The sequence below is a fragment of the Lissotriton vulgaris genome, chromosome 11 (genome assembly GCF_964263255.1).
Source record: "Lissotriton vulgaris chromosome 11, aLisVul1.2, whole genome shotgun sequence".
Classification (NCBI taxonomy): Eukaryota; Metazoa; Chordata; class Amphibia; order Caudata; family Salamandridae; genus Lissotriton; species Lissotriton vulgaris.
The window spans coordinates 404,473,273-404,481,063 of NC_141699.1; positions in this window are offsets into that span (position 1 = coordinate 404,473,273).

Genomic DNA, 7,791 nt, shown 5'->3' on the forward strand with positions numbered 1-7,791 from the left:
AGAAGATCTTGCCCAAAGAATAAATTGTCCTACATAGAATGAGTCTAATTGTGGTCTCTCCACCTATTAATATGGTGTGATCCTTGTCAAATCACCCGATCTTCGTTAACTCAGCTTCGTTACCTACAAAATAGGATTGCTTGGAAACAGGTTGTCTACCAGTATTAGGTGCTGTTTAGAAAACAAACACCTACCTTCTCTTAGTGATTATTATTTCTGAAACAATAATCTTTCAAGAGCCGCCTCTGGGGCACTGTATGCATTAAAATATTTCAAAGGAGCTACAGGGGGAACACGTTTTCTAAGAGTGGCTATCTCACCAGGTGTTAAGATGTGTTTTCTGTGAGCTACTTCACTCTGAACTGTGTTTTACCTCAGTCCAGAAGAGTATAAAAACAGCCCAGGACAGAAGAATTTCAGCTACTAATACAACCAACACTGCGAGTGTGGAAAATAGTCTTTTTATCTTGACACTCGCTCAGCCATTTTGTACTCTGTATAAACGTATATCTGTTATCTTGCCATTCACTCCATTTTGTGCTATACCCTTCATGAATGACCTTCTCTCTGTATCACAAACAATCTGGAGCTCCACTCTTGACCTGCCACATTCCTGCACGGACACTCACACCCTGTTTGTGCTTTAGCCTGCCACAAACTGACCAGCCAATGCTCAACCAGTCAGACAGGGTGTTTCCCAGATGTTTATCATCCTCACCCTGCACACTATGCCCATACAACCACCATTTGTGGACTTATTTGTATAAACATGATTTTCTCTTGCACCCTGCAGGGGCCTCACCGCTACCACCTGTGCTTATCAGATTAACCTTTGTTTGACATATAATCATGCAACGCCCTGCGGAGGACTACAGCTACCACCTACAAACTTATCAGACTGACCTCTGTGTACTATGCAATTATAATGTTTTGCCCATGTCCTGCGAAAACTCCCAAAGGCTACTCACCTGCTGATCCACCAGATTGACCATTGTTTATGAATATAATAAAGTATTATTGGTACAAATCCCTTACATGCCTGGAGCAGGATAGAGGGTATATTAGATGTAAAGTAAGAATGCTCTGCAGACTGTCTACTCAGACAGTTATGGGTGTCTGTTGCTGATACTCTCTCCATCTCATGAGATTGTAATAAATATCCTTTCTCTCCGTACTCCAGAGTTGGTCTCAGTTTGTATTCCAGACCCGTGGACTATAGAGTGATTCCTGCACCTTTTGGGTGGTTCCCCAAAAGACCCCCAAAATCCACACGAGGTAGGATTCATCATGTGATATAGTGTGACGTTGTGGCAAGAAGGAGGATAGGGTGAACACAATCTAATCGTAGCATAAGCTCAGTTCAGAATACTCTTTTTATTGACATAAAATCGATTATCAAACGAAGTGGTGAAGAGAAAGTGGGATTCGTAAAACAAAATCTGTGCCGAAGATCACAGTGTTTGGTTAAGCGGGGATACTAGGATTAATCCCAGAGTTTCTGGTTTTACTTTGTACAAATCAGTCACCATATGGGTATCTGTTTGTCTTTTTTTTACCTCAAATGTTAATGCTTTCTTTTTAACTATGTGCAAAAGGATAGAGTAAGACTGTCAGGCAGAAGCCACATGAACGTTTATCTCATTTTGGGCTCGTGGTTCCAAGAGGATCTCGATCTGAGCTAAAGCCCGGCATCTGTCTCAAGCCCGGCTCAAGCTTTAAGTGGCTCACTCATCTCTACTTTGTTAAAGTGACTGGACATATGTTTTTCTGAATCCTGGAGTATGGTATTTTATTTGTATATTTTTTACATATTATTTGTGTGTAATAAAACTGTCGGAAGGGAAGAGAATGTAAAGTTTCCTGGCTATTGAGGAGGACATTTTCGTTTCAATTGAATTATTAGTTGCTGAGGCTTTTCCACTCACTGTGCTGAGCACTTTTTATGTGTTACCTAGACAGCGCATGCAGTGCCTCTTCAGGAACTGTTGTTTTCTAACAGATGGCTTGGAAGCCACTCATTGTTTAGCACTGTTTGAATTCATTGTGAATCTCATTTTCTTGCCTCTTACTGGTCAGCTGTCATAAGCGTCCTTCCTCTTTGTGTGTTTGTCCCTAAACTGGCAAGAATGACTGAGTAGAGAAAACCTACTTGTAGTGAGCACTGTTGCATAATGACTCGATGGATGAAGACTGTTAATGCTTTTGACCAGCTGTATGGTCGATTATACTATGCAGTATCAGATCTCTAGGCCATATATGTTAAAATGTGTTCCATTCGAAATTAGGGTATACCCCAAGAGATCATGTTCCATGAATGGCAAGTCAACCCTGGTTATGTATTTAACTTATGGGTAAATGTACATCGTTGTATGACATAAACATTCTCAGGTAGTCTGATATCTTTATCAACCATGTCAGTTCCACTTGTTATCTGAGGCATATCCTTGTTGTGTATCATTTGGCCGACATTATATTCTACTGATGCTTGATTCACAATTGGTCATCGAGTGTAGTTAAATAGTGGTCAACCTCACCTTTCACTTTTATTCGGATTTTTTATTTTGGACATTTATCTCTCGTTTGCTTGATAAATTATTACTCGACACATTAGAGGGTCACACTGTAAAGTAGGAAATCCATGATTATTTTACTCGTAGAGTCACCAGAAAACTGATTTCATTTGTCCAGTTTTTCATCTGGAATAATAAAGTTTTCCAGTAGGTAGTTTCCATGTAGGGACCACATTTCCCATCAGCACCGTAACTTCATAGATAATTGGGAACTCTTTATAAAGCGGTGTAGTATCCTTTCGCGGCTATCTGAGCGTCTGAAGTAGGAGCTCTGTGGTTCCGTGGTCCGAATTGGGTTCGATATTTCCAAAACCCGATTCATGAAGATCGTCGGAAATGGACGATCTTGGTCTCTACAGACCGCAAATGGCGAGTGTAACGTGTCTGAGTGTTTTCGTATGAATCGATATAGGAGAACACTCTGCATTTGAGGATTTAGTTTGAACCTTCGGGTTCCATCTTGTATGTGGCAGCCATCTTGTATGGTTGCCCTAACATAGGCCCTATGATTGTGGCCGAACGAGTCCTTGACACGTACGCCTTAGTTGACTTCTGGTTGACCTGGCCGAACTGACTCCTCACTTGGGGCGAATCCCGCTGAGCCAGTTCCTTGTTCAGCAGCTGGCCTGATAAAGATCAAAGAGCAGGACGTGCCCTGACTTTATGGCACACCGTTCCCACTCCTCTATCTCCTTTCCATCTGTTTCTGCCTTTCCTTTACAACATGATCATCGATCTGGGTTGATGGTTTTATGATGGGTCTGTCCGGCCTGATCGAACAGGAAACTTAGCATATGTGCGATTGTTTTGGTGGGCTGGACAACGGAAAGTGGGATTAACTTTGACTGTCGTGATTCGCTACTTTTTGAAATGCTACTTGTCCATTGGTCAGTTTTGTATGCACCAAATGTAAATTGTGATGTTGCCAGAGGCGTCATTTTCGGCATAAAAGACCGAGTTTTGTTCATTGAGATGGTGCAGTCTCTGTCGAACTACCCGTGTGTACTTCGTAGACCTCTGTCCCTGGTTGCAACCAATAAACGTTGGTCTTTGACGTTATCAAGAAGTATCCTGTGTCTCTGTTTGCCAGAACAGGGGAATCCGGGGTCTTTGGGTGTTGCCCTGACACCGCTGGGTTATTTAAGTAGTATCGGTTCCGAGAAAACCCAGTACCTCAATTGGCGCCCAACTTGGGGCGACTTCAGCGGTACCGGTCCAAGCCAGAGGTCCGTGAGGAGCTTCGTGAGAAAATTCCGGAGGTTGGCCAGCCACTTCAGCGACCCCTGTATGTCGACGTGGTTCCGAAGGTCTTTGCTGTGAGGTTTCCCGGGTCATGACGGCTACGAAGGACTGCTGCCCTGACTGTTGCCCTGTTTTGGAGCCTTAGACGTTTGTAGAGCGAGACGATTGACGGGTCTTCTGGTGACGCCATCGACAACTCAGTCAAGTATAAAGGGAGCGTCTCCTAGTTCTTAGTTTGTTTTGTATCCTTTAGTGGATAGCTTTGATTTGGTACCTGCAGGCCCCAAAGCCAAGGGATTTGTGTATTCACGAGCTTATCGATTTTAGATTACCCTTGTTTGAAGCTAGACTAGTGAGCAAGATGCCTGGTTTTAGCAGTCTTAGGAATCTGTTTAGTTGTGGTACGTTGAGGGATTCCCGGTTAGAGGATTCGTGTCCGGTTCCTCCGATCGGAACTCCTACATACGAGTTGTATGTGAAACATGGAGTAGGTCCTATTAGCTACAATGAGATTTGGGTAAAATATACGAAGGATGACGGTGTCCTACAGTGGCCCCGTTATGGTAGTTTTGAGTCAGAAGTCCTAGATAACCTTGAAGTGAGGTTGTTCAAGAAGAAAGCCCGGCCGGCAATGTTTGACTCTTTCCGCATATGGCGCAAAGAAGCCAAACAGAAAGAAATTAAGTTAGCAAAGAAGAATAGAAAGGGTATGTCAATGGTGCAAGCTGCCGTTGCATACAGAAATGATGAAGAAGAGAAAAATAGCGAGCAGATGCTTAGAGTGAGGAAGTTAGCGGTAGACAGATGCTACCCAGTCTTGCCGGCTAAAGAGCAGAAAGACAATAAGGAGCTTGTGAAAGACCCTTTGATGTCGCATTTGCTAAATTCACCTCCACCGTATGCGCAGGATGCTACGGCACCACCACAACCGATTGTGGCCGCGCAAGCACCTATTGCTTTGCCTCCTGTTATTCCTCCACAGCCAGCTTCTTCGTTGGCTGTTGTTCCTTAGGCTCAGCCTTCTCAAGGGTTGTCAACTTTGCATTTTCCTGCTGCTACTGCCTCTATGCCTGTTCCGACTATGAATCCTACCACTACTGTTTCTTCTCCTCTTGTCTTTCCGACTGTTCCTTCTCCTAGACAGCGGGTGACCGCTGCCTTTTCTAATTTTCTGACTCCTTTGTTGGGACAAATGGGTATGTCTCCTGTGAGTGAGCGTAGACAGTCGTGTAGCCAATTGCCTGATACAGATGAGCGAGTGGTTTTGGACCATATGGCACGTAGATGGGTGACGTATAGGATCCAGTATGACCTAGAAGGTATTATGGATGTTTTCCGACAATGGGAATCACCAAAGCAGCGTTATGTTTTTGAGCTTATGTGTGCGTTCCTCCATGAACAATGGATGGACGAGTTGGATAGAGTTCCTGTAGAATTGTCTCGATTACGTTCAGAGTTTGCTAAAGGGATGATTGTGAGTCTACACGACATCGAGAAAGCAGTGTCGACGTTACTGTCGCTGCGAAGCGATGTCCCTACTGATCGGCTGTTTGAGCCAGATTCATCAGTTAGGAAAATGCGCGTCAATATCCGATGCGAGAGGTTCCTCCGATATGGAGACCTGCTGATGCTGCTGTTAATCCACCTATTGTTGCGCACTTTCAGCGAGTATGGGTTCATATTCCATGGAAGCGTGCAGAAGTTCTAGCGCTTAAGCAGACTTTACCAGATCCGCGAAAGAATCCTGCTGGATATTATAAAGAACTTACGCAAACTGTGAGTTCATGCGTTATGAATTTGGCGGATATAGATATGTTGTTTGGGAATGTTGTTCCACAGTCCATCTGGAATGTTATTCGATATATAGATCATGACAATGAATTAGGCGGTTCGTGGGTGAATCTTGTTGCAGCAAACGATAGACAAGTTGGAGGTGCTAAGCCTGAAGATGTTATTGCCGAACTTCCTGGTAGAATTATCACTTTCATGAAGACTTTAATGCCTGAAGTCCGTGTTAATTGGGACAAGTTGTCAGCTTGTAAGCAGAAGAAAGACGAGTCTGTTTCAGACTTTTTCTCGCGTTTCGAGGAAACATTTGTTGATCATAGTGGTCAAGATATGGCTACTGAAGGTGGCCAGAGATTATTCGTTGATAAATTCGTGCACAATCTTCTTCCTGAGTTGTGTACTAAATTGAAGGATTCTGAGAGTGCTTGGCCTGTTTCTACTTCGGCGCAAATTCTTGCTACGGCTCAGTATTACGAGAATAGGCGTAAGGATGAGTTAGAGAGAGCGGATAAGAAGACTAAGGAATTGAAAACTAAGGTTCTTCTACAACAAGCTTATCCACCCCGTGTTAATAATCAGCGTGATTATCAGCAATCACCACAGTATTCGAGGAACTCGCAAAGAAACGAGACTCTTCAGCAACAGCGTATTCAGTATGGGCCTAATCAGTGTGCGTATTGTAGAGAAGAGGGCCATTATAAGAATAGTTGTCCGGTTCTGTTGCAACGTGCTAATAGTGCTCCTGGTGTTAGAGGTAGAGGTGCTCAGCAAGCGCCTAGAGGTAGAGGTCGTGGACAAAACGCGCGCCCTTTGCCTCCGCAGAATTCAATGAACAGTTTCAATCAACAGCAGAATTTGTCTGGTAGGTCTACACAGTACTACGTAGATGATTACTATGCTGAAGGCGACGAAGAGCAAGGTAATGATTGTTAGGACAGCCATGGACAAAGAGAGGGAGTTGTTTCAGTTCCGGTAGATCAGAGTGGACCTTACGTGGAAGTGATTGCATCAGGTGTGTCAGAGCCTTTTCTGCTAGACACTGGTGCTACAAAGAGTTCTATTATGCATTCCAAACTCCCTGGCGCACCTTTGTCTGGCTTTAATAATGTTTCTATAGGTTTTTCTGGTGCCCCCGTTATGAATCCGATTTCCGTTCCATTGTCTCTTTCTGTTGGTTCTCGTAGGTTTGAAGCACCCCTTCTTTTGACTACAGGCTGTAATGAGAACTTGCTAGGCCTTGATCTGTTGAAGAGATTATATGCGACTTTGTACTGTTCTCCGTCAGGAGTACATCTTACTTTGGGTGAGAATATGATTTCCCCGATATATGTTTCGAAAGATTGTCTTCCACCTGAATTGTCTTCGCTGCCAGATTCGTTATGGGCTACGGGTCCAAATGATGTGGGCCTGTTAGACATTCCTCCGTATGTTGTGACGTTGAAAGTGAATGCTCAGTTACCACGCATTCCGCAATATCGTATTTCAAGTGATGGTGAACGAGCACTTTTGGCGATCATCTATGATCTGATTGATAAGGGTGTTATTGAAGAGACTCGAGGTAATGTGTGTAATAGTCCGGTTTTGCCTGTCTTGAAGAGAACTGATTCTTCACAGCCTCCTGTATATAGGTTTGTTGTCGACCTTCGCGAAGTGAACAAAATTGTTGTTCCTCAATTCCCTGTTGTACCCGACATTACTGCATTATTGACATTGATTCCAGCTTCTGCTACCTGGTTTTCGGTGATTGACTTGAAGAATGCTTTCTTCAGTATCCCGATTGCCATAGAGAGTGGAGATATTTTTGGATTCTCTTTAGGAGGACAAAGTTTCCACATTAAGCGCGCTCCTCAAGGCTATTGTGAGAGTCCATCTATCTATAGTCAAGCTTTGAAGACGCAACTTGACTTGCTAGCTCTTCCTGATGGTGCGGCCCTTATCCAGTATGTTGACGATTTGTTGGTCGCTGCCGATACTGAAGACATATGTAAGGATGCCACTGTGTCCTTGTTGTCTCATTTGTCTGAATGCCATCATAAAGTTTCTCTCTCGAAATTGCAATTCTGTCGCCAAGAAGTTACCTACTTAGGTCACCTCTTATCGAAGGAGGGAAGGAAACTGACCCCAGAAAGAATCCAAACTATTGCAAGAATGAGTGTCCCTACGACACAGAGAGAAGTACTTGCGTTTTTGG